The 26,646-nt window shown below is 47.6% G+C and overlaps 1 pseudogene; it reads left to right on the plus strand.

Moving 5' to 3' along the window:
• Window positions 1–26,646, plus strand: part of LOC141059308 (uncharacterized) — a 44,930-nt pseudogene that overhangs the window by 8,699 nt on the left and 9,585 nt on the right.

Below are 26,646 nucleotides of genomic sequence, written 5' to 3' on the forward strand. Positions count from 1 at the left end.
ACATAACGATGGGATTGCCCACACCTGTCCATGAAATAGCCTTGGAGTCAATTGTCCAATTACTTTTGGTCCCTTTAAAAACAAAGTGGCACGTGTTAAGGAGCAGAAACTCCTCAACCCTTCATCCAATTTTAATGTGGATACCCTCAAATGAAAGCTGAAAGTCTGAACTTCAACTGCATCTGAATTGTTTTGTTTAAAATTCATTGTGGTAATGTCTAGAACCAAAATTAGAAAAATGTTGTCTGTCCAAATATATATGGACCTAACTGTATTTCCAGGCACTTTACTGTTTATATACAATCATACTAGCCCTGTGTAAGATTCATTTTGGCATCTACATGTTATATATATATTTTCTCTATGTGAGCACTGCTTTACATGTGTAGACTCTAGTGTATTTTTGTTGATTATCATAAAATTTTTTGTGGGACACTTTATTGATACTTCAAGTGCTCTCATTATTTTGGCCATCAATGCAGAGTATATATAAGGCACTGTTTTAACTCTAAGGCTATGTGCACATGGTGAAAAATTACTTAGGCTATGTGCACATCTGCTGAGCAGGTCATTATTTCTGCACGGGTATTTTACTGTTATATTATTCAGCACTTGCATATAATGTATGCCCTATGCTCCTTTTATAGTCCCTGTCTAATACATCATACAGTTGTGGCCAAAAGTACTGACACTCCTGCAATTCTGTCAGATAATACTCAGTTTCTTCCTGATTGCAAACACAAATTATTTGGTATTATTATCTTCATTTAATTTGTCTTAAATGAAAAAACACAAAAAGAATTGTCCTAAAGCCAAATTGGATATAATTCCACACCAAACATAAAAAAGAGGGTGGACAAAAGTATTGGCACTGTTCGAACAATCATGTGATGCTTCTCTAATTTGTGTAATTAACAGCACCTGTAACTTACCTGTGGCACCTAACAGGTGTTGGCAATAACTAAATCACACTTGCAGCCAGTTGACATGGATTAAAGTTGACTCAACCTCTGTCCTGTGTCCTTGTGTGTACCACATTGAGCATGGAGAAAAGAAAGAAGACCAAAGAACTGTCTGAGGACTTGAGAAATCAAATTGTGAGGAAGCATGAGCAATCTCAAGGCTACAAGTCCATCTCCAAAGACCTGAATGTTCATGTGTCTACCGTGCACAGTGTCATCAAGAAGTTTACAGCCCATGGCACTGTGGCTAACCTCCCTAGATGTGGACGGAAAAGAAAAATTGACAAGAGATTTCAACGCAAGATTGTGTGGATGTTGGATAAAGAACCTTGACTAACATCCAAACAAGTTCAAACTGCCCTGCAGTCCGAGGGTGCAACAGTGTCAACCCATACTATCCTTCGGCGTCTGAATGAAAAGGGACTGTATGGTAGGAGACCCAGGAAGACCCCACTTCTTACCCCGAGACATGAAAAAGCCAGGCTGGAGTTTGCCAAAACTTACCTGAAAAAGCCTAAAACATTTTGGAAGAATGTTCTCTGGTCAGATGAGACAAAAGTAGAGCTTTTTGGGCAAAGGCGTCAACATAGAGTTTACAGGCGAAAAAAAGAGGCATTCAAAGAAAAGAACACGGTCCCTACAGTCAAACATGGCGGAGGTTCCCTGATGTTTTGAGGTTGCTTTGCTGCCTCTGTCACTGGACTGCTTGACCGTGTGCATGGCATTATGAAGTCTTTAGACTACCAACAAATTTTGCAGCATAATGTAGGGCCCAGTGTGAGAAAGCTGTGTCTCCCTCAGAGGTCATGGGTCTTCCAGCAGGACAATGACCCAAAACACACTTCAAAAAGCACTAGAAAATGGTTTGAGAGAAAGCACTGCAGACTTCTAAGGTGGCCAGCAATGAGTCCATACCTGAATCCCATAGAACACCTGTAGAGATCTAAAAATGGCTGTTTGGAGAAGGCACCTTTCAAATATCAGGGACCTGGAGCAGTTTGCCAAAGAAGAATGGTCTAAAATTCCAGCAGAGCATTGTAAGAAACTCATTGATGGTTACCGGAAGCGGTTGGTCACAGTTATTTAGGCTAAAGGTTGTGCAACCAAGTATTAGGCTGAGGGTGCCAATACTTTTATCTGGCCCCTTTTTTTGGAGTTTTGTGTGAAATGATCAATGTTTTGCTTTTTGCTTCATTCTCTTTTGTGTTTTTTTCATTTAAGACAAATTAAATGAAGATAATACCAAGAATTTGTGTTTGCAATCATTTTCAGGAAGAAACGGAGTATTATCTGACAGAATTGCAGGGGTGTCAATACTTTTGGCCACAACTGTAGCATATTTACATATGAACCTTGTAAATGTATATTGGACATATATCTCCTATTAAATCATTTTAAATGTTTTGGATGTTTCATATCAATAAAGGCTATGTATTTTATGGCTTAACCGTCTCATGCCCAATATCACTGCTCCCATTCGCTTCCAAACTCCTGGAACAGCACATCCACGCTGAACTTTCCTCCCACCTATCATCGAACTTGCTCTTTGACAATCTACAATCTGGTTTCCGCCCCCATCACTCCACTGAGACAGCCCTGACCAAAATTCCTAATGACCTACTTACAGCCAAATCAAATGGACAATACTCTCTACTCCTGCTTCTAGACCTGTCCTCTGCATTCGACACAGTTGACCACTACCTCCTACTACAGATCCTCTCCTCCTTCGGCATCAAAGGCCTTGCCCTATCCAGGATCTCCTCATACCTTTCCAACCACACATTCAGCGTCTCTCACACCACCTCCTCATCCCACCCTCTCTCTGTTGGAGTCTCCCAAGGCTCTGTTTTAGGACCCCTACTCTTCTGAATCTATACACTTGGTCTGGGGCAACTCTTAAAGTCCCACGGATTCCAGTACCACCTTTATGCTGATGACACTCAAATCTACCTTTCTGGCCCAGACGTCACCTCTGCTGTCCAGAATCCCAGAATGTCTATCAGCCATATCCTCCTTCTCCTCTCGCTTTCTCAAGCTCAATGTGGACAAATCTGAACTCATCATCTTTCCTCCATCTCACAGATCTTCCTTACCCGACCTAGCTATAACAATTAATGACCTCACACTTTCCCCAGTACCGGAAGTCCGCTGCCTCGGAGTAACCTTTGACTCTGCCCTGTCCTTCAAACCACACATCCAAGCTCTTTCTACCTCCTGTCCCCTCCAGCTCAAAAATATTTCCAGAATCCGTCCTTTCCTCAACCCTCAATCTACTAAAATGCTTGTGCATGCCTTCATCTCCCGCCTCGACTACTGCAACATCCTTTTCTGTGGTCTCCCTGCTAACACCTTTGAACCTCTGCAGTCCATCCTTAACTCTGCTGCCCGACTAATTCATCTCTCTCCTCGCTACTCCTCCGCTTCTCCCCTCTGTAAATCTCTTCACTGGCTCCCATTCCCTCAGCGTATCCAGTTCAAATTGCTAATACTGATGTTGTGAGTTCATTTTCCCCTTCACCATTGAGGTCTGATGAACTCCCTCTTCTGGTGAAGGAAGGTAGTGAGGCTGATTACCAAGCACCTGAGCAGGATGATGATGACTGGGTGACTGGAATTGCTGACTGGATATAAGGCAGCCGACGCCCTTCTGCCTTGCTAGTAATTGCTCTGAGGGATTCTAGGAGACCAGTCTGATTCCTGCTCCTCAAAAGCTAAGTTTTCTGCTCTGCTTTTTGCATTTGTGTTTTGGCTTTGTTTTGCCTTGTTTTTCTGGATTTCTACCATTCCCTGCTGGGGTGAGCTGAATTCCTTTTTGCTCTGTCTTCAGAAAATACCTGAGTACTGATAGTCTTTTTGAAGTCTAGCGTCTTCAGGGCTTTTTTCCCTATCAGTCTGTTGGCTCTTGTTTTGATAGGGTTTTGGCGGATTGCAGACAGCAGCTTTTCTATCCTGCCCTATTTAGTTAGCTTGGGCCCCATCATTTTCTCAGCCTATCTTTCTATCTGTGTGAGTGTCTTTTCATCTTGCTTCACCGTTATTATATGTTGGGGGCTGCCTATTGCTTTGGGGTCTGCTCTGGGGCAGTTTAGATATCCCTTTCTGTCTTTAGGCTATTTAGTTCTCCGGCTATGATCGAGGGGTCTAGGGCTCCGTAGGAACCCCCCACGGCTACTGCTAGTTGTTGTTGATAGGTTCAGAGGTCTGCAATCCGATAGCTGCCAACTTCTCTGGTTTTCTGGACTTAGCTAGTATTTCTGTTTTTGCCTCCTACGGTGACTCATTCATAACCTACTGACCTACAAGGCCATCTTTAACCTGTCTCCCCCATATGTCTCTGAACTAATCTCCCGATACCTTCCCTCACGTAATCTCCGGTCCTCCCAAGACCTCCTTCTCTCCACACTTATTCGCTCCTCACCCAACCGCCTGCAAGACTTCTCCCGAACTGCCCCTATTCTCTGGAATTCTTTGCCCCAACAAGTCCGACTATCAACCACATTCGGATTCTTCAGACGGAACCTGAAAACCCACCTCTTCAAGAAAGCCTACAGCCTGCAATGACCCCATTACCTCCTTCTGTCTCACCGCTACCGGTAATATCACCTCAACCAACACCGGAACTGCTGCAACCCACCAACCTACTGTCTCCTTCCCCACCATCCTGTAGCATGTAAGCCCGAAAAGGCAGGGTCCTCTCTCCCCTCTGTATCAGTCTGTGATTGTTAGCTTGTTTACTGTAAGGCTACTTTCACACATCCGGTGTGTGGGGTCCGGCGGCGTGCGGCGAAAAGCCGGGCCGCCGGATCCGGCCTGCAGCCGTGACACCGGATGTGTGTGCGGCGTCTGATACGGCTCGGACGTGATTTAAAGGAGCCGCAGCAGGAGGTGGACAGAGACAGCCGCTGAGAGAGACAGCTGCTGAAAGGGAGGAGAGGGGGTTGGAGAGAGAGAGAGACATGTGGGGTTAACACTCAGTGTCCGGGCGAGAGAATCTCTCTCTCTTGCCGGGTACTTGTGGGGTTAACCCCACAGAGAGATCTCTCTCTCTCACCCAGACACTGTGAGTGTTAACCCCACAAGTGCCCGGCGAGAGAGATCTCTCACAAGTGTCTGGGTGACAGAGAGAGATCTCTCTCACCGGGCACTTGTGGGGTTAACATTCACTGAGTCCGGGCATGCGCTGTGGAAAAAGCCGGTCCGGCGCTGAGAAAAAACGTTGCAGAGAACGTTTTTTCCAGACGCCGGACCGGCGGTTTTTGCCGGATCTGGCAAAAACCGGATACGCCGCATAGGCATCAGGCGCAATGCGGCGATAATGAAACTCTATGGGGAAAAAACCGGATCCGGTGGCAACAGGCGCCGGATCCGGTTTTTACACTTTTCGCCGCATCGCGCCTGATGCACAAAAACTGATGTGTGAAAGTAGCCTAAGTGATATCTGTATTTTGTATGTAACCCCTTCTCATGTACAGCACCATGGAATCAATGGTGCTATATAAATAAATAATAATAATAATGCGTCATTGGATGTTATATTTTTTATTGGTTGGCCTAGCAGTGTTGGGATCAGCCTGCTTTAGATTATAGTGATAGCCATCTTGGACATTCCACAATATTATCGGATATGGCAGAGCATCATATGATCTATGTGTTTCTACGTCGAAGAGTTTCCCTTTGTCGCTGAATAATTATATCTCGGCTTAGAAAGTCCCGTCCAACCATTACAGTAGCTACTTCGTTAAAACTGTGAGACGTAAATCTCCTTTTGTGCTCCCCAACCGGTGTCTTGTCTGCTGTTATTATAGCCTGGTATTCCGCACTTGGCATTCTTTCTAAGGTCGCTCTACAAAGGGTTACTAACTGATTGTGTTGAAGAAAAAAATCTTTGCAAATTCAAAACAATGTCTTTTGTGTCTCAGGTATAACTTCACAATGTCGATCAGCTCGCATCTGTTCATCTCCCAAACAGTAAACTTGTAAAAGTGGGTCTTGATTTGCTACAGGAAGCGTCGGACCTATTTTGTGATATATTTGGCCCTGGACGTCAAAAGTTGCCATGAATCCTTCTTCAAGTCCAGTTGTCTTTATTTTACGCTACATACTGTAAAATAATAAATCTCCTCATATGTTTCCCTTATTATCTCCAGTAATTGTATTATTACACAGGATTTTATGATGTTACATCGGCTCATCTTCTCCTCATTCAGTTCTCTACAATATCGGATCCTCTCAGTGAAGATCTTCTACATAAGAAAATTTTCCTTATTTACCCATCAAGGATGGATATGGACAGAGACAAGATGGCGGAGAGGATATTACACCTCACCCTAGAGATCCTCTTCCGGCTTACTGGAGAGGTGAGAGATTCTGATGACGTCACATTACATCATTCTTATCTATGGGAATAACAGATGGACAGAACTGGAGAGGTGAGGACTCTGGAAATGTCTGTAGTGAGATTTATTAATGTGTCTCTCCATAACCAGGATTACACAGTGGTGAAGAAGACCTCTAGTGAGCGCTGTCAGGACCCTGTGTCTGAGGGATGGGGAAGACCCCTGAGCCCAATCACAGGGCCTCCACCTCACCCCCTGATACATGAGGACATCAATGACCAGAAGATCCTAGAACTCACCTACAAGATGATTGAGCTGCTGACTGGAGAGGTGACACTGCTGGGACATTATACAGTAACACTATGAAGGAATCGGGGGGATGACGGTATCATTGTATGTGTCAGGTTCCTATAAGGTATCAAGATGTCGCTGTTTATTTCTCCATGGAGGAGTGGGGGTACTTAGAAGGACACAAAGATCTGTACAAAGATGTCATGATGGAGGTTCCCCAGCCCCTCACATCACCAGGTAATAGACAGGACTGAATACACACGGCCTATAATTATCTGTATGTAAAGAATGAATTCAGTCCCTGTATGTGTTTCCTCCAGATCTATCCAGTAAGAGGACAACACCAGAGAGATGTCCCCGTCCTCTTCTTCCACAGGACTGTAAACAAGGAGATCCCAATGTTCCTCAGGATCATCAGGTAGATGGAGAGAAGGTGACATGAGATCTCCCCTGTGATGTGTAGACGGCTGTGAAGGTCTTGTGCTCAGTCTTGTTTTATCCACCAGTATTATATGTTTTATACTTGTGTAATGAGAGCGGTGGAGATGGCAGGATTAGAGCTGATCATAGATGTGACTTCTCCATCTGTCTGTGACTTTTATAATATTTGTTTCAGGGTGAAGATCTGACCCATATTAATGCTACAGAGACATATGTAAGAGATGATGAGCGGTGTGAAGAGGAGATTCCTACATATGACTACCCAGGTGAGTAATAATGATGAACACACTTTTTCAGAAAACGATCGCCAGGCATAAATTCGGCACAAATATGGAACATTCGGATTCGTGATCGTAAACGTGAGCAAAATTTGATAAGATATAAAAAAAAATTGGAAACATGTGATTAAAAAGTGCAGGAAAATGTGTGTTGCCACAAAAGTATTTTCAGCTCTTTTGTAACTATAATGGTGGTGTATCATGAGTGTGGGGCACGTGTTTGATGAGGGGAGGGGGTTTACAGAGCTCAGAGGCGCGGCGTGCTTGTAAACAGTCTTTTTTTTTTTTTTTTTTTTCTCCTAACTTTATGTGTGCACATTGTGGCTAACCAATCATGGCGCCGGAAACATCCACAATGTCCTGACCCAACGGCTTGTGTCATTAGCTGCTGAAATCACATGTCCCTCGGCATATCAATAGCGGCCATCTTGTTTTAGCAACATTTTGACACTGTAAGGCTGGTTTCACATTAGCGTCTTTAGTGCAGCGCATCGTGCGCATCCATGCGCATGCACCCCATGTTTAACATGGGGGGCACATGATCTAGCGTTTGCACGCGTTAGTATGAGTTTTTTGTAGTGTATGCTTAGGCGCGCCGGACGCAACCTGTTGCATTTTTGGTCCGTCCAACCTGTGTCAAACGCATGGAATGCGACAAAGCACATTACAGTCTATGGGAACGAACGCCTGCATTTAAAATCACATGCATTTTAAGAGTTAACATGGCTAGAAACTGGTTAAAATGCATGCGCCTAAAAAAAAGCAAACGCATGATGCGTTTTTTTTTCATGCGTTTCTATTGAGCACGAAGCGCAGCGCTAAAAAAAGCTAATGTGACAGTAGCCTAACAGCGCAGAGCGGCTGCTCCTGATGCCGGCACTGTTAGCAGCTACGGTAGTTTTTAGCTATTTAGCTAGGCAGTTTTTCCTTACTCAGATAGTTTAGCTATGTAGTGTCCTGTATGGCTGTAAAATCAACCTTCCAGCAATACTTATTCGAGTGTCCATGACAGCACCATCTGAAAGAGGGGATCTGCCCTTCAGGGACAGGAAACCTACAGATACAAAAGGGCGGCATCAGTTGGTTTCCTGTTCCTGGAGGACAGGATTCCCTACAGATCGTCCATCTTCGATCATCAGGATTCCCAGGCCAGCTGACCACCACATGTAGCGGGGGGTCTCCTACCTCGTCTCAGTACAGGATCCCTGGAAGTGCCACGGTGGGTCCGGGCAGGGCTCCACGATGGTGTGCGGAGCGGGGTCCGGAGGATGGCCGTCTCCAGAGCCAGCGCCGGAAAGTATTTTCTCCCCCCCGGGTCCATCCTGGTGCGGGTTGTCCTGCGGTCCGGGCCTCTGCCTGGCACTGGCCGGCTTGGCGTTCACAGAGCTGGGGTCGTACCGGGTCGGGCCATGGTGCACGCCGCTGTCCTCCGGCGCGTCGCTGCGCGTTCATTCGAGCGCCGGAAGTCAAGCGACCGGGGACGCCTGGCCGGAAGAGGGATGGCAGCTGGCTTTTCTCCTGTGTGCGCTGCCGGGTCGCGGCGGCGCGGGGGCGGGGCACAGTGGGGTAGACCAGGAGACGCCCTGAACGGGGGGGTGACGCACCTGGCCACAGCCCTGCTGACCCGGATTTCCAGGGGAGGACTACAAAAAGGCCACAGAGACGCTGCAGGGCTGCTTTTTGCCCATTGCAGCAATGGATGAGTCGGAAGCTCCCATGGTCCAGTTGGAACAGGAGCAGGGGCAGGAGAGCACCTCAGAGAGGCCCCGTACAAACCCCCAGCTGAAAAACCGAGGACGAAGTGGTCAGTCCAGCCAAAAGAGTTCCTCCAGGCTAAAGGATTCAGCCCGCCCCCCACCCCCACCCCATGATCCGGTACCTACTTCTACTGCTTGAGTAAGAGAGCTTTGTGAATGTACCCTTATATTTTCTCTCTAGGGGAAGAAATGCTCTGGTAAAATGAAAAACAGGGAATTTGCCCTTTGCAGTTTTCCCTTGCCAGACGCCTACCCTAAAAAGTTGTCAGGCTACTTTCACACTTGCGTTTTTTTGCACTGCGCAGTGCAAACGCACATAAACGCATCATGCGTTTGTGTGCGTTTTTTTGCGGTTTTGAGCATGTTTTTTTCTTTTTAAAAACGCATGCGTTCTTTGTGCTGACGTGCGCATTACCATGCGCACGTCCGCGCACCCATAGACTATAATGGGTGTTTGGGTGAAAAAAAACACATTACGTGCGCATGCGTTTTTTTGGGAAAAGTTGGATGCACAAAAAATGCAACAAGATGCATTTTGTGCACCGAGCACACACTACAAAAAAATGCATGCGTGTACAAACGCATGTGTATGCGCACCCATGTAAAGTATAGGGGAAAAAAACGCATGCTTTTTTTTGCGCAAAAAAACGCAAGTGTGAAACCAGCCTCAGCCATGTGTGCGACAGACAGTAGGGGGTAAAAAAAAAAGTGGGGGAAACGGTAGTGGTGGAAGAAACCCCTGACTTCACAGCAAACCTGAGGGAGATTATTAGGACAGAAGTAAAGGATTCCCTAAAATCCCTGTCTCAAGGGGAATCCTCTAAAAGCAGAAGTGGAGCAAGTTTTTCGGGGTCAGACTCCTCAGCTGCCCCTAGGAAGGGCGAATATTCTTCAGAGGCCTCTGCCTCTTCTTCGGCATCGTCTTTGGATGAAGACTCCTCCAACCGGTTTTGCTTCGCCCTAGATCAAATGGACAAATTGGTCAAATCAGTAAGGTCTACCATGGGGGTAGCTGACATGAAGCCGGAACTTTCAGCTCAGGACCTGATGTTCGGCAGCCTAGACCCAAGGAAACGCAAATCTTTCCCACTAAATGGCAAATTGCAAAACTTGATAAATAAGAGAATGGAAGAAGCCAGAGAAAAGGGGATCCCTACCACCGGCCTTCAAATGGAAATATCCCTTCAAGGACCCCTTGGTGAACAGATGGGATAAAGCCCCAAAACTGGATGCATCGGTGGCTAAAGGCTCCAAAAAGTCCTCCATAACTCCCAACTTTTGAAGAATGCAAAGAGGGATAAAGGCGGCGGCGCCATGCCCCTAGCCACACCCATTTTAAGCCACACCCATTTACACACACCTTTTCCTCACTCCTCTGTCCCCTCCAAACTCCTGTCCCCTCTGCACTCCTCTGTCCACCCCAAACTCCTCTGTTCTCCTATGTCCACCCCAGACTCCTGTGTCCCCTCTGTACTCCTCCGTCCACCCCAAACTCCTGTGTCTACCCCAGACTCCTCTGTACTCCTTTGTCCATCACAGATTCCTCTTTCCCCCTTGTACTCCTCTGTCCACCCCAAACCTCTGTGTCCCCTCTGTACTCCTCTGTCCACCCCAAACTCCTGTGTCCCCTCTGTACTTCTCTGTCCATCCCAAACTCCTCTGTTCTCCTCTGTCCACCCCAGACTCCTGTGTCCCCTCTGTCCACCCCAAACCCCTGTGTCTACCCCAGACTCCTCTGTTCTCTTCTGTCCACCCCAGACTCCTCTGTCCCCTCTAGTCCTCTCTGGACTCCTTTCTCTCCCTCAGACTCCTCAGTCCCCTCTGGACTCATCTGACCCCTATAGTGCTCTGTCCCTTCTGTCCCCTCCGAACTTCTCTCTCTCCCCCAGACTCCACTGTCCCCTCCAGACCTCTGTCCCCTCCGGACTCCTCTCTGTCCCCGAGACTCCACTGTCTCCCCCCCCCCAGACTCAGCGTGTTCCGTGGACCTGAGCGCCTGACCGCGTCCTCACAGCACCACACGCTCTCTGGGCACTTGAGGCAGGATGGGGGCGCGTCTCCTTGGTGATATACGGTAGCTGTAGTTCCGGGTTCTTGCTTCCTGGGGCTGGGCTGGAGGTGAGCTCTGTGCTCCCTGTGGATGTGACGCGGCGATCCCCGCACTGTGTGCGGCCTCTGCTGTATTTTGCGGTCATACACCGCGATCGCGGGATAGAAAGCTTCCCAGCCGGGACGGCGGGATAAAGACTAGAAATCTAGTCTGTCCCGCGGGAATCGGGAGGAATGAGACCTATGCCTGTGATGACATGGCCTCTTTAAAGGATCCGCTGGATAAGAAAGCGGACTCATTTCTGAAAGGGACTTGGGAAATGTCAGCTGGCGCCCTAAGCGGTTGCTGCTACCTGCATAGCCAGATCCACGATGGTCTGACTGGACCAGCTTGAATCCCAATTAGCAGACAGAGCCTCGAGAGAATCCATCCTTAAGACCCTGCCAATGACTCAGAATGCTGCAGCCTTTCTAGCCGGTGCTTGGGCAGATTCAGCAAGGATGACGGCCAAGGCCACAGGACTGTCAAATGCAGCACGAAGGGCTCTATGGTTGAAATGTTGGCCAGGGGACATCTAGGCCAGATCCCGTCTCTGCTCCACTTCGTGTGAAGGAGTATATCTGTTCGGCCCAGTTCTGGATTAACTTTTGGAAAAAGCTGGGGACGATAAAAAGAAATTTCCCAGTCTGCTGACCCCTTCTTACAGACGTCCCTTCACCAGGAAAAGATATTTTGGTAGAAGGTTGTCTGGAGATCGAGGCAAATGGGATGAAAAAAGGAGAGATACAGGATTTATGTTTGGAGGAGGGGGTCGCCAGGAAGGAGCATCTCGTGAAGCTAAGAAACCACCCCAATGACCAGCTGCTCCGGTAGGAGGTAGGCTAGCTGCCTTCTACCCAGCCTGGTCCCTAATTTTCCAATAGCAAATGGATCCTGGGGTTGATAAAGCTCAAGTAAGGATCTCTTAGGAAATGATAAACCAAACATGTAAACATATATTTCCCTATAAAATTCAAATTTATTAATCTCAATTTAAAAAACACACCAACCCAGTGAAAAACTGGTGTATAAAAATACCATAGGATAAAAACCCTAGCCTAGAGGATACCCTACAATAGAACTAAGCTTTATTCCTGCCTAGCCGTGGAGGTTGGCACCCTAGTAGGACGATTTTGGCGCCCCCACTCAACGTAGGCTTTCCCTCACTCCCCTATTTCACCCTAGCAAGAAAGGTTGGAAAACAATTTCCAAAAAGGGCAGAGGTGAAGTGAGCCTTGAAACTTGATGGGTACCTAATAGGTATAGCATAAACCAAAGTACATGACCATTTTCGTTTCCCCGTAGACGGTACTGTTCATCAGAAGGTTGTACTCAAGTGAATGCTGGCTGCCATAGTAGATGATGACGTGCCGCAGCCCCACACATGGTGGACTTAAATAACCACCGTTGTTTAGTTGGCCCCGATAAGCTCCGCCCACCCTATCGCGGGCAAATAAACCGGGTTACACATTATGCTGCAGACAGATGTCTCACCTCCCCCCATAAACGAGCGCCCCTTTTTTTTCTCTCTCACCCATGACAGCACCACGGAGAGAGGGGATCCGCCCTTCAGGGACAGGAACCTACAGATAAAAAGGGCGGTACCTCTCCTCCGCCTTCAGTTGGGTTCCTGTCCCTGACGGAGGGACCCACGGTACGGCGTACCTGTGAGGAGTCCGGGGCCGGCCTGTCCGGGTATCGGCAGCGGGGAGGCCCCTGTCGCGGCAGGTGCGGTGCCCGAAGCCGCCACCGCCGGGGCCGATGCGGGCTGCCGAGTGAGCGGGGGGGAGAGACACCGGAGTCGCCGCTCCGGAAAGGAGGTTGGGGCTCAGCGGGACCCGGTGGAGCGTGGGCAGCGCCATGGTACGGAGAGTACCAAGATGGCCGCTGCCCCGGAAGTAGACCAACGACTTCCGGGTCCCGGAACCGGGCGCATGCGCAGGAGCGCGCTTCCCGACCAGCGCGTGCAGGGGGAGCGGTGACGTCACGCGGCGCCAAGTTTAAAAAAGGTGAGGTGCAGAAACTCCTGGCTGGAAGCGATCCTAATAATGGAGGATAGCGACCAGCAACAGGAGCAGAGGCAGCAGCTGAAACAGCAGCAGCACCACCAACACCACCACCGACAAAAGGAATGAAACACAGAGTGCCGTTCCAGCAGTCACTCCACGCGGCGTAGCACGTCAGCAGCGAGGAGCAAAACGCCACCAGGAGATCAGCCTATACAGGATCTGACTCCGTCTCCCGAACCGGTATCTGCAGCCGTGCGCCTTTTTTTGGGGTAAGTGATCTTCGTGAATGTCACCCTTGTAATGCAATCCCTCTCCCTTATTAGGGAAAGAAGAAGGCTAAAAAGAAGAACAGGGAATGTCCCACTTGCGCTAAACCCCTACCGGTATCATGGGAGAAAAAACTATGCGAGTCCTGTACAAAAGAAATTGTTTGTCAGGAGACTCCGGATTTCGCATCTGACCTAAGGGCCGCAATTAAATCAGAGGTCCAGAGTGCCCTCGAATCCCTTAAACATAAGGATAAAACGAGGAAAAAAGACACGGTAGAAACCTCCCAGTCAGACTCTTCCACATCGGGAGAAATCTCGACTAAATCCTCAGAATCCGGCTCCTCATCCTCAGACGAGGAAACAGGAGGACGACATTGTTTTCCCCTAGAAGAGGTAGACAAACTGGTGAAAGCTGTAAGATCTACCATGGGGGTATTGGACCCGAGGCCGGATAACACAGTCCAGGACATAATGTTCGGGGGGCTAGGCCAGAAAAAACGGAGAGTATTTCCGCTAAACGAAATCGTCAAGGGTCTAATCAAAAGGGAATGGGACAAGCCAGACAGGAAAAATACTACAGTCCCTTCCCTTAAAAGGAAATATCCCTTTGAGGAGGAGGCATCCACGTCTTGGGACAGAGCCCCGAAACTCGATGTGGCAGTCGCTAAAGCCTCAAAGAAATTCGCCCTCCCCTTTGAGGACATGGGCACCCTCAGGGACCCCCTAGATAAGAAGGCAGATACCTTTCTAAAGGGGGCTTGGGAGTCTGCAGGCGGTAACCTCAGGCCAGCGATAGCGGCGACATGTACCTCAAGAGCCCTAATGGTATGGGTGGACCAACTTGAGAAACAGCTGAAGGAAGGGACACCTAGAGATAAAATTCTAGATTCTATCCCAGTAATAAGGGGATCGGCTGCATTCCTAGCAGACTCATCGGCCGATTCAGTCAGACTGTCGTCCAAAACAGCAGCACTTTCAAACGCGGCCCGAAGGACACTATGGCTTAAAAGTTGGCCAGGGGACCTTCAGACCAAAATGAAATTATGCTCCATCCTCTGTGAAGGAAAATTCCTTTTTGGGGAAACGTTAGATGACATCCTCCAGAAAGCAGGGGACAAGAAAAAAGGATTCCCAAATTTAGGGCCAGCGGCATTTAAAAGACCCCTTTGGAATAGGAGGTTTTTTCAGAGAAGACCACCAAGGGAACAAAAGTGGGATGATAAAAGAAGAGATAGAGGCTTCTTCTTTAATAACTCTCCCCGGGACAAAAAGCCCTCCAAGTGACAGTACGCCAAGGGTGGGAGGAAGGTTATCCTTTTTCCTTCCAGCCTGGAGGAGGATTTCAACAAACCCCTGGATAATAAACCTAATCCAGGAGGGCCTAAGGATAAACTTTTTCTCTCTCCCGCCTCAAAAATATGTAACAACGCCGCTGAGATCCAGCATGCGAGAACAGGAAGCGCTAGAAAGCGAGTTTCTAGGCCTAGTAAAAAAAGGAGTCCTCCAGGAGGTCCCCCTGCAGGATATGGGCAGAGGGTTCTACTCCCCTCTTTTTCTAGTGACCAAACCAGACAGCACCTTTCGTACAATTATAAATCTGAGAAAGCTAAACAAATACGTCAAGAACCAGAGCTTCAAAATGGAGTCGATCAAATCTACCACCAAAGTCCTGTTCCCAAACTGATACATGACGGTGTTGGACCTCAGCGACGCTTATTATCACGTCCCTATCCACAAAGACTCCAGGAAGTATCTGAGGTTAGCCGTCTCAATAAAAGGCAAGGTCAAAGAATTCCAGTACAGAGCCCTGCCGTTCGGAATATCGATAGCCCCGCGAGTATTCACCAAAATAGTAGCGGAAATGATGGCTCATATAAGGGAACAAGATATAATAATAATCCCGTATCTAGACGATTTCCTAATAGCGGGCAGCTCAGCTCAAAAATGCAGGGAACAGAGAGACCGGGTGATGAACACTCTACAAGACCTGGGCTGGCTTCTAAATCTAAAAAAATCAAGATTGGAGCCGAGCAGGGTAAAAGAATTCTTGGGCCTAACACTAGACTCAAACATTCAGGAGTGTCGCCTCCCAAACCACAAAAAGGAGAAGATCGCTCAAATTACAGCAAGAGCAATCCAAAATCCCTCCATGACACTAAGGAAGGCCATGTCACTGTTGGGTTCACTATCTGCCTGCCTACCAGCAGTTCAATGGGCTCAGTTACACACGAGAAATCTCCAGTGGGACGTATTGGCCAACCAGGCAGTAGTAGGGGGACACCTAGAGGGTCGCATTACCCTAAATTCAAGCACTATTCATTCCCTAGCTTGGTGGGGAAACCAGGAGAACCTGTCCAAAGGGATCCCCTGGGCACCAAAGATAACACACGTAGTGACAACAGATGCCAGTCCTACAGGATGGGGAGCGCACATGAACAACGAGGTGACTCAGAGCGAATGGGTAAATCAAGAACTAAGAGCCTCCTCAAATCAAAAGGAGCTTCTAGCAGTAGGCTATGCCCTATCACACTTCCTACCCCTACTCCAGAACCACCATGTCCGTATCCTTTCGGACAATCGGGTCACAGTGGCCTATATAAACCATCAGGGGGGAACCAGGTCCCGAACCCTAATGGACACATCCGCCAAAATCCTCAAACTAGCGGAGGCAAACCTATTATCTCTGACAGCCCTACACATCTGCGGTACAGAGAATCAAAGGGCAGACTTTCTGAGCCGCACCCAATTGCGACAGGGGGAATGGGTACTAAAGCAGTCCATTTTTCGGCAGATTGTAAAAATGTGGGGGACCCCAGACGTGGATCTGTTCGCCGACTTCAAAAACAAAAAAGTAGACGCCTTCTGCTCCCTAGATCCCAGGGGGAATCCTCTAACTCTGGACGCATTTATGCTCCCATGGACACAGAATCTAACATATGCCTTTCCCCCAATCATGCTCATTCCAGCAGTCCTAAAGAAAGTCAGGCAGGGCAAGAATGATACTGATAGCCCCCTTCTGGCCCAAAAGAACCTGGTTTTCGTGGCTAAGAATGCTCTCAGTAACCGACCCGTGGGTCCTACCGGATCTCCCGGACCTGCTATCGCAGGGCCCAGTGCTACATCCTCAGGCACCGAACCTCCATTTAACAGCATGGAATTTGAGAGGGCACTGATGAGGGATAGGGGTTTTTCAGAAAACCTGATAACTACACTACAAAAGAGTAGGAAACCAGTTACAATGAGAGCTTATGGTAGAATATGGAAAAAATTTCTATCCACCTCTAGGGCAAAGGTTCAGGACGGGGTTCAGATTGATAAAATCCTAGAATTCCTACAAGTGGGCCTAGAACAGGGTCTGGCGGTCAACACATTAAAAGTACAAATAGCGGCATTAGGCGCCCTCTATAACCATGATGTGGCAGGTGACCCCTGGGTAGCACGGTTTATTAAAGCCGCAACCAGATCGAGGCCAATAGCCAGTCAAAGATTACCATCATGGGACCTGAATCTTGTACTTTCAACACTGACAGGCCCTCCGTTTGAACCAATTCACTCGGCACCCCTAAAAGTCCTATCTCTTAAAACGGTGCTTCTGGTGGCACTAACATCAGCCCGAAGAGTAAGCGATATTCAAGCCTTGTCAGCGGGGCCTCCTTTCACAAAAATTCTAGAGGATAGAGTTATCTTAAAACCTGACCCAGCCTATTTGCCCAAAGTGTCATCACATTTTCACAGGTCCCAGGAGGTAGTCCTTACTTCCTTCTGCCCAAATCCAAAAAATAAGGGGGAAGAAAAGTTCCACACTTTAGATGTTAAAAGGTGCCTAGTACAGTACTTAGAGGCCACCAAAAAGTGTAGGAAGGAAGGCTCTCTCTTTGTATGTTTCCAGGGTCCTCGGAAGGGGCTCAAAGCATCCAAGAGTACCCTGGCAAGAACAAATCTGTAAGGCGGCCACCTGGTCATCACCTTCGACCTTTTTTAGGCACTATAGATTAGATCTAGCCTCTACATCTGACCTGACCTTCGGGAGAAGGGTCCTTCAGGCGGTGGTCCCTCCCTAAGCTACCAATCTCTGAAATTCTCTCCGTGGTGCTGTCATGGGTGAGAGAGAATAGCTTAGTTACTCACCGATAACGGTGTTTCTCGGAACCCATGACAGCACCCGCTTATTCCCTTCCCCTTCACGAGTGTGGTGAGCACGTTTTACTGTTAGTAGAGTGTTTCCGTTAAGGCACGGTGCTTCTGATAAGCAATATTATAATGTTGTGCATATATTTCTGTTGTCTAACTAACCTGGAGACCCTCTGATGCTCTGTAACCAACTGAAGGCGGAGGAGAGGTACTGCCCTTTTTATCTGTAGGTTCCTGTCCCTGAAGGGCGGATCCCCTCTCTCCGTGGTGCTGTCATGGGTTCCGAGAAACACCGTTATCGGTGAGTAACTAAGCTATTCTCCTTCATTTCCGGTCACTCATACTGCCACGCTCAGATCAGCGTGGCTCGGGTGTCCAGGAAGTACCCTGTGCTCCCAGATAATGGGGGCGTATGTCACATCCGCCCACTCCACCGGAAAAGCCCTGCGCTCCAGACAGTGGAACGCAAACAGTGCTCACTTCCTCATTGCGATCTCATACCAACAATAGAAAAAGCGCTAACGAGACGCAAAATCAATATTACACCTTCTTGGGGGATAAAGCAGCAGCTTAATGTATCATATATATATTAATATATCATAGAAAAATCAAACAAAGCAAAAAACACATTTGCATTAATCCAATAAAAAAGGCCATAATGGGGGCATGTACAAAACACGCAAGTAGTATGCTGTCTAAATCACATACAGTGGGGAAAAAAAGTATTTAGTCAGTCAGCAATAGTGCAAGTTCCACCACTTAAAAAGATGAGAGGCGTCTGTAATTTACATCATAGGTAGACCTCAACTATGGGAGACAAACTGAGAAAAAAAAATCCAGAAAATCACATTGTCTGTTTTTTTTTCCTTTTATTTGCATATTATGGTGGAAAATAAATATTTGGTCAGAAACAAGCAATCAAGATTTCTGGCTCTCACAGACCTGTAACTTCTTCTTTAAGAGTCTCCTCTTTCCTCCACTCATTACCTGTAGTAATGGCACCTGTTTAAACTTGTTATCAGTATAAAAAGACACCTGTGCACACCCTCAAACAGTCTGACTCCAAACTCCACTATGGTGAAGACCAAAGAGCTGTCAAAGGACACCAGAAACAAAATTGTAGCCCTGCACCAGGCTGGGAAGACTGAATCTGCAATAGCCAACCAGCTTGGAGTGAAGAAATCAACTGTGGGAGCAATAATTAGAAAATGGAAGACATACAAGACCACTGATAATCTCCCTCGATCTGGTGCTCCATGCAAAATCCCACCCCGTGGGGTCAGAATGATCACAAGAACGGTGAGCAAAAATCCCAGAACCACGCGGGGGGACCTAGTGAATGAACTGCAGAGAGCTGGGACCAATGTAACAAGGCCTACCATAAGTAACACACTACGCCACCATGGACTCAGATCCTGCAGTGCCAGACGTGTCCCACTGCTTAAGCCTGTACATGTCCGGGCCCGTCTGAAGTTTGCTAGAGAGCATTTGGATGATCCAGAGGAGTTTTGGGAGAATGTCCTATGGTCTGATGAAACCAAACTGGAACTGTTTGGTAGAAACACAACTTGTTGTGTTTGGAGGAAAAAGAATACTGAGTTGCATCCATCAAACACCATACCTACTGTAAAGCATGGTGGTGGAAACATCATGCTTTGGAGCTGTTTCTCTGCAAAGGGGCCAGGACGACTGATCCGGGTACATGAAAGAATGAATGGGGCTATGTATCGTGAGATTTTGAGTGCAAACCTCCTTCCATCAGCAAGGGCATTGAAGATGAAACGTGGCTGGGTCTTTCAACATGACAATGATCCAAAGCACACCGCCAGGGCAATGAAGGAGTGGCTTCGTAAGAAGCATTTCAAGGTCCTGGAGTGGCCTAGCCAGTCTCCAGATCTCAACCCTATAGAAAACCTTTGGAGGGAGTTGAAAGTCCGTGTGGCCAAGCGAAAAGCCAAAAACATCACTGCTCTAGAGGAGATCTGCATGGAGGAATGGGCCAACATACCAACAACAGTGTGTGGCAACCTTGTGAAGACTTACAGAAAACGTTTGACCTCTGTCATTGCCAACAAAGGATATATCACAAAGTATTGAGATGAAATTTTGTTTCTGACCAAATACTTATTTTCCACCATAATATGCAAATAAAATGAAAAAAAAACAGACAATGTGATTTTCTGGATTTTTTTTTCTCAGTTTGTCTCCCATAGTTGAGGTCTACCTATGATGTAAATTACAGACGCCTCTCATCTTTTTAAGTGGTGGAACTTGCACTATTGCTGACTGACTAAATACTTTTTTTCCCCACTGTATATCCTATCACGTTGTGGACTCCATTGAAACACAAAAGGTATATATTTTCTCAAATGAAGCATGCATAAGAGAGGCATTCATTTAAACCTTAGGAGAGAGGGATTGCATCCTAAATATCCATTCAGCCTCACGTTTTAATATTAGTCTGTCCAAATCTCCTCCTCTCGTTTTAGGCTTCACAAGCTCCGCCATAGTGAAAGATAACTCCAATAAGCGGCCTGCATGAGTCTCATTAATATGGCGGGCTAGTGGTGTATCTCTCCTGTGTTTAATGTCATTTCGGTGTTCCCCCACACTCAGCTCTCTCTTGGTTTTTCCAATATAGTCCAGGGGACAGGTACAGGTGGCCTTATATACCATCTCTATGGACCTGCAATTCCCAAAGTCTCTAATTGAAAAAACCATTGGCTGCACTACAGACGGTCTTTCCTTGAGCCATCATACTACATCTGGAGCAATTGCCACATCTATAGAATCCAATAGGTCTTCTGTCAAGCCATGTACCAGTCCCAGCGGGTTTCTGATAAAGACTATGGACCAAACGATCACCAATAGACCGGCCCTTCCTGTACTTCACACCTGGTTTGGCTGAGATGAATTTATTGACACTTGGGTCTGCAAGAGGGATCCCCCAATGCTTTTTAAGGACCTGATAAACCTAATACAGTCGGAGAGGATTTATCAGATCTCCAAAAGATTTAAATGAATGCCTCTCTTATGCATGTTTCATTTGAGAAAATATATACCTTTTGTGTTTCAATGGAGTCCACAACGTGATAGGATATATGTGATTTAGACAGCACACTACATGCATGTTTTGTACATGCCCCTATTATGGCCTTTTTTATTGGATTAATGCAAATATGTTTTCTGCTTTGTTTGATTTTTCTATGATATATTAATATATGATACATTAAACTGCTGCTTTATCCCCCAAGAAGGTGTAATATTGATTTTGCATCTTGTGAGCGCTTTTGAGATCTCCCATTATTTGGATTAAATCATGTGATCCGTTTCTATTGTTGGTATGAGATCTCAATGAGGAAGTGAGCGCTGTTTGCGTTCCACTGTCTGGAGCGCAGGACATTTCCGGTGGAGTGGGCGGATGTGACATACGCTCCCATTATCTGGGAGCACAGGGTACTTCCTGGACACCCGAGCCACGCTGATCTGAGCGTGGCAGTATGAGTAACCGGAAATGAAGGAGAAAAAAGCGGCACTCGTTGGGGGGGGGGGGGGGGGGTTGGTGAGACATCTGTCTGCAGCATAATGTGTAACCCGGTCTATTTGCCCGCGATAGGGTGGGCGGAGCTTATCGGGGCCAACTAATTGGTGGTGGTTATTTAAGTCCACCATGTGTGGGGCTGCGGCGCGTCATCATCTACTATGGCAGCCAGCATTCACTTGAGTACTACCTTCTGATGAACCGTACCATCTACGGGGAAACAAAAATGGTCATGTACTTTGGTTTATGCTATACCTATTGGGTACCCATCTAGTTTCAAGGCTTACTTCACCTCTGCCCTTTTTGGACATTGTTTTCCCACCTTTCTTGCTAGGGTGAAATAGGGGAGTGAGGGAAAGCCTACGTTGAGTGGGGGCGCCAAAATCGTCCTACTAGGGTGCCAACCTCCACGGCCAGGGAGGAATAAAGCTTAGTTCTATTGTAGGGTATCCTCTAGGCTAGGGTTTTTATCCTATGGTATTTTTTATATACCAGTTTTTCACTGGGTTGGTGTGTTTTTTAAATTGAGATTAATAAATTTCAATTTTATAGGGAAATATACGTTCACTTATCCTGGGGTTGATAGCCTCAGGAGTACGGTTAGAATTCTCCTGTGTCCCCCAACACAGATTTAGTATCACCCCACTCAGGTATTCCCCATTGGAGCAGGCTGCCCTGGAGACCGAAATCCGTGACCTATGCAGCAAAAAGGTCCTGACTGAAGTACCAGAGGCAGAAAGGGTCAGACGTTTTCACTCCCCTCTATTCCTTGTCCGTAAACCAGACTGCTCCTTTAGGACTATAATCAATCTTAAAACCCTCAATGAGTTTCCGGTCATACGCCCGTTCAAGATGGAAACAATTCCACGATAAAATTGTAGTTTGAAAACTGCTTTATGGTGGTGTTGGAGTTAAGCCGCCTACTACCATATACCCATCCATGCAGCTCACCAGCGATTCCTTAGAGTGGCGGTTCATTTATATGGGTCAGTTCAGCATTTCCAATATGTTGCCCTTCCCTTTGGCATTGCAGTTGCCCCCGGGTATTCACTAAGGTTATAGCCGAGGTTATGGCCCATCTGCGTGAATCAGACATTCTGGTGGTCCCCTACCTTGATTACTACCAAAGTATCCCCTTAGGGTGGGATGACTGCCTGGAGAACCATTCTCCCGAAAGCAGTCTGTTGGTTAGATAATACATCTAATTTGTAATGCTTACAGAATGTTTCCAACCTGGACTTGGTTGCGGCCCTACAGATTTGGTTTACTGAAGCCCCTGCCCTTTCTGCCCAGGAAACTGATAATGCTCGCGTTGAGTGAGCTTTTAACCCTTCTGGGGGAGGAACCCCCTTAGAGACATGGGCTAAACTGATTAGCGATGTTATCCATCTCGCGATGGAGGCTTTTGAGACTTTTTTCCCTTTGTTTTTCCCCCCCAAAGAGTAGAAACAGGTTATGGTCCTGTCTCCAACCCTGCATGGCCTTGATGTAATCAATAACTGCCTGGTGTACATCTAATTCGTGCAGGGCCCTTTCTTTGTCATTTGATGGGTTCTCACAAAAGGAAGGCAAAATTATTTCCTGGTTTAAGTTTTGGACTGACACAACTTTGGGCAAAAAGTGGGGTCTAATCTCACGATTATTCGATCCTCCCAGATTCGGAGAAATGGGTCTCGGATAGATAGCGCCTGTATCTCACTTATCCGTTTTGCGATGTTGATCGCCACTAAGAATGCTACCTTCATGGTTCGATGTGAAATGGGCATCTCCTGGCTCTGTATAAAGGGATCTAAGCAAAGGGACCGCAGGACAAGACTAAGATCCCATGGGGGGACTGACCTCCTGATTGTGGGACGTAACCTCTGAATTGCCCTGATGAATCTTATTACCCAGGGATAGGAGGCCAAGGGGTAATCAAGAAAGACGCTTAATACCGAGATCTGGAACTTCAGTGTGCTAGGCCTAAGTCCTCTATTAAAGCCTGCCTGAAGGAAATCTAGTTTCTTTGGGATGTCTGGTTTTCCTTCCGCTGAGTCGGGCCTGCCACAATCTAGACAGAATCTTTTCCAAATTTTGTGGTATATCGCAGAAGTTACGGGTTTTCTGCAGGCCTGACTAGTCGATATGACCTGGTCTGACAGGCCTCGAGCCCTCAGGATCTGCCGTTAAGGATCCAGGCTGACAGGTGAAGTCTTCCTGGATCTTGGTGAAGAACCGGCCCCTGGTGAATGATGTCTTCCCTCTGTGGCAGCAGAAGTTGTCGATCTTCTGCCATAATCCCCAGGAGTGGAAACCAGCTCCTTTTCGGCCAATAAGGTGCCATCAGTAGCACTCTTGCCTGATCCTCCTGAATCTTCCTGAGGATGGCTGGAATGAGAGCTATCGGGGGAAATGCGTATGAGAGAGTCTGCCCCCACTTCTGGCTTAGGGCGTCTACCCCCTCTGGATTGTCCAGCGGATTCAGAGAGAAAAACCTGCACGTCTTAGTATTCTTTCTGGTTGCGAAGAGGTCTATCTGCGGTCTTCCCCAGCGCTGGCATAAGTTCTGGAAGATCTCCGTGTTCAGCTCCCACTCCGTGGGACAGATCATCTGCCTGCTTAAATAATCTGCCACAGTATTTTGTGATCCTTCGAGATGGACGGCTGTTACTGACAGAACCGTATTTTCTGCCCAGGAATAAATCTTTTTTGCCAGGTCCTGGAGTGCATAATGCCTTGTTCCTCCTTGATGCCGGAGGAAGGATACCGCTGTCACATTGTCCGATAGAATCTTGACGTGTTGGTTTTTTAGTCGGTCCTGATTACTTCTTAGGGCCTCCCATGTGGCGTAAAGTTCCTTGTAGTTGGAGGAAGTGGACCGCATGTTTGCCGGCCATTCTCCCTGAAGAATTCTGCCTTCTATATGAGCTCCCCAGCCCCATTTGCTGGCGTCTGTAGTGATTATGATGCATGGGGAGGTGATCCAGGGGACATCTTTCCTTTGGTTTTGTCGCTGCCACCACACCAGGGATCTTTTTACTGCTGGAGACAAGGCCATTTTCTTGTCTAGGGAGGTCTGGTGATGATTCCAGGTGGCAAGTACTTCTTTTTGAAGGGTTCTCGCATGGAACTGTGCCCATCGGACACAAGGGATGCAGGATGTCATGAGGCACAGAGCGCGCATTGCTACTCTGATGAAAACGCGGCCTTTTTGAAGTTCCTTCATGCTGTCCCGTATCTTTGTCTGTTTTTCTGGTGGTAAGAAGGAAGTTCTGCTTCTGGAGTCCAGTAGTACTCCCAAAAAATTTTTTCTCCTTTCTGGTACTAGGTCCGATTTTTCTTTGTTTATGATCCAACCCAGGAACTCTAGAACCTCTATTGTCTTCTCCTTGTGTCGCCGCAGTTCCTCTGTTGACCTCGCCAGCAGGAGGAAGTAGTCTAGGTATGGAATGATGATTATGCCCCGATTTTCTTAGGAACGCCACCACTTCCGCGATTAGCTTCGTAAAGACTCGAGGCGCGAAGGCCAGACCAAACGGAAGACACTGAAATTGAAAGTGGCAGGTCCGATTCTGAAGTCTTACTGCAAACCTCAGGAATCTCTGTGACATTTGGTGAATTGGTACCTGATAGTAGGCACTTTTCAGGTCCAGGGTACACATCAGGGCATTCTTGTCTATCAGATGGACTGTGGATCTGATTGACTCCATTCGGAATTTTTTGTCCATGACCCAGGCATTTAAGGGTTTCATATTTATAATGGTACGGGATTCTCTGGATGGCTTCACGATGGCAAATAGGGACGAATAGTGGCCCGCCCCAATTTCTGCCCGGGGAACCGGAATTATCACACGTGAGTTTGCCAGTTCTGTCACGTCGACCCACATCTGGGAGTCGTTAATTATTCTGCGGGGAGAAATGGACCTTTCGGGGGGAGGGGATGAAAATTCTGTTTGGTAACCCTCTGCTATTGTTCTCAGTACCCACTGATGTTTTTGTGATCTGAGACCACTGGGAACTGAATTCTCTGAGTCGACACACTATGTTGGTATAGTCATGTTCTTCTGGATCTAGTACGAGATCCAGAAGGGTGGGCTCTAGATCTTCCAGCTCTAGAGTGGGTGCTACCGTAGGAACCCCTCTGAGAGCTCCCCTGGTATCTATAGTACTGCTGTCTTCTTTATCCCCCAGGTCTACGAAAGGGCTGGTCCCTAGGTTTCTTTTCCTCTGGGAACCCTTTCTTTACATCAGATGCTTTTTCTAATATATCATCTAATGCTGGGCCAAAGACATTTAACCCAGAGAAGGGAAGGGCACAGAGCTTGTTTTTAGAGGCTCCGTCACCCGTCCAGGTCTTTAACCAGATGGCTCTGCGTGCCGAATTTGACAAAAAGCCATTCCGGGCAGAAATTCTAACGGATTCTGCCGATGCATCGGCTAGGAAGGCTGTGGCTGATTTCATGATCGGAAGTGAATCTATAATTTCCTCCCTTGGGGTTTTATTAGTTAAGTGTTCCTCTAACTGCCCCAATCATAAACACATAGACCTTGCTACCGAAGTAGCTGCTACGTTTGTTTTAATTAAGGCTTCTGATGTTTCCCAGGCCCGCCTTAGTAGGTTATCCGTCTTCCTATCCATGGGGTCCCTCAGACTAGACGCGTCCTCAAAGGGGATCGTTGTTTTCTTGGCCACTTTTGCCACATTGACATCAATTTTGGGAACTACCTCCCATTCTTTAATGTCCTCCGGGTCGAAGGGGAGATGTCTCTTAAAGTCTCGAGATATCACGAGACGCTTTTCCGCTGCCTCCCATTCCACCAGGACCATAGCTCGCACATGGTCATTCACTGGGAATACTACTTTCCTCTGCGCCCTAAGGCCCCCGAACATCATGTCCTGTCTGGACTGAGGATTCTGGACCTCCTCAATCTGCATTGTGTCTCTGACCGCCTGTGCCAGATTGTCTGTATCATCCGAGGAAAAGAGGTATCTTTTCCCATACTCCGGTTCACTAGTGCCCAGCTCGCCTTCTTCCTGATCCAACTCCGAGGAGTAGGAACCTTCCTCTGAACTAAGCTCCACCTCCTGTCTGGTTCGCTTAGCACTGGGGCCTGGACTGGCTGGCTGGGGCTGGGACAGGGTGGCCACGGAAGCCTAGACCTCCTCTCGAAGCAGCGATCTCATCTCCGATAGGAGGGACGGCTGTTCGCCCTTCATTACTTTGGCCGTACAGGTGTCACACAGCAACTTCTTGTGCTTGCTGGGGAGCTTAACCCTGCATACGGGACACTTATTGGGCTTCCCTGGGTCTTACTCCGCGGTCGTGGGAGTGGGCGCTGTCGGTTGTGCCTTTTCCTGCATAGTGCAAGAGAGGGACAGTCAGGCTCTGATCTGGGCAGTCCGGGTCTCGGTCGGTTGGTATGCGCTATGCACACTTACCCCGTCCGGGTCGATTCTGCCCTGGTTCTCCATCCTTGCTGTGAGCCTCTGCAAGATCAGGACAGGCGGGTGCTGCCTGTCTCGCTGATGCCGAGCTCTGCTCCTTCAGCGCGCCCGCCGGCG

This window comes from Dendrobates tinctorius, unplaced genomic scaffold, assembly GCF_039654945.1.
Source record: "Dendrobates tinctorius isolate UK_male_01 unplaced genomic scaffold, ASM3965494v1 ptg000226l, whole genome shotgun sequence".
Classification (NCBI taxonomy): domain Eukaryota; kingdom Metazoa; phylum Chordata; class Amphibia; order Anura; family Dendrobatidae; genus Dendrobates; species Dendrobates tinctorius.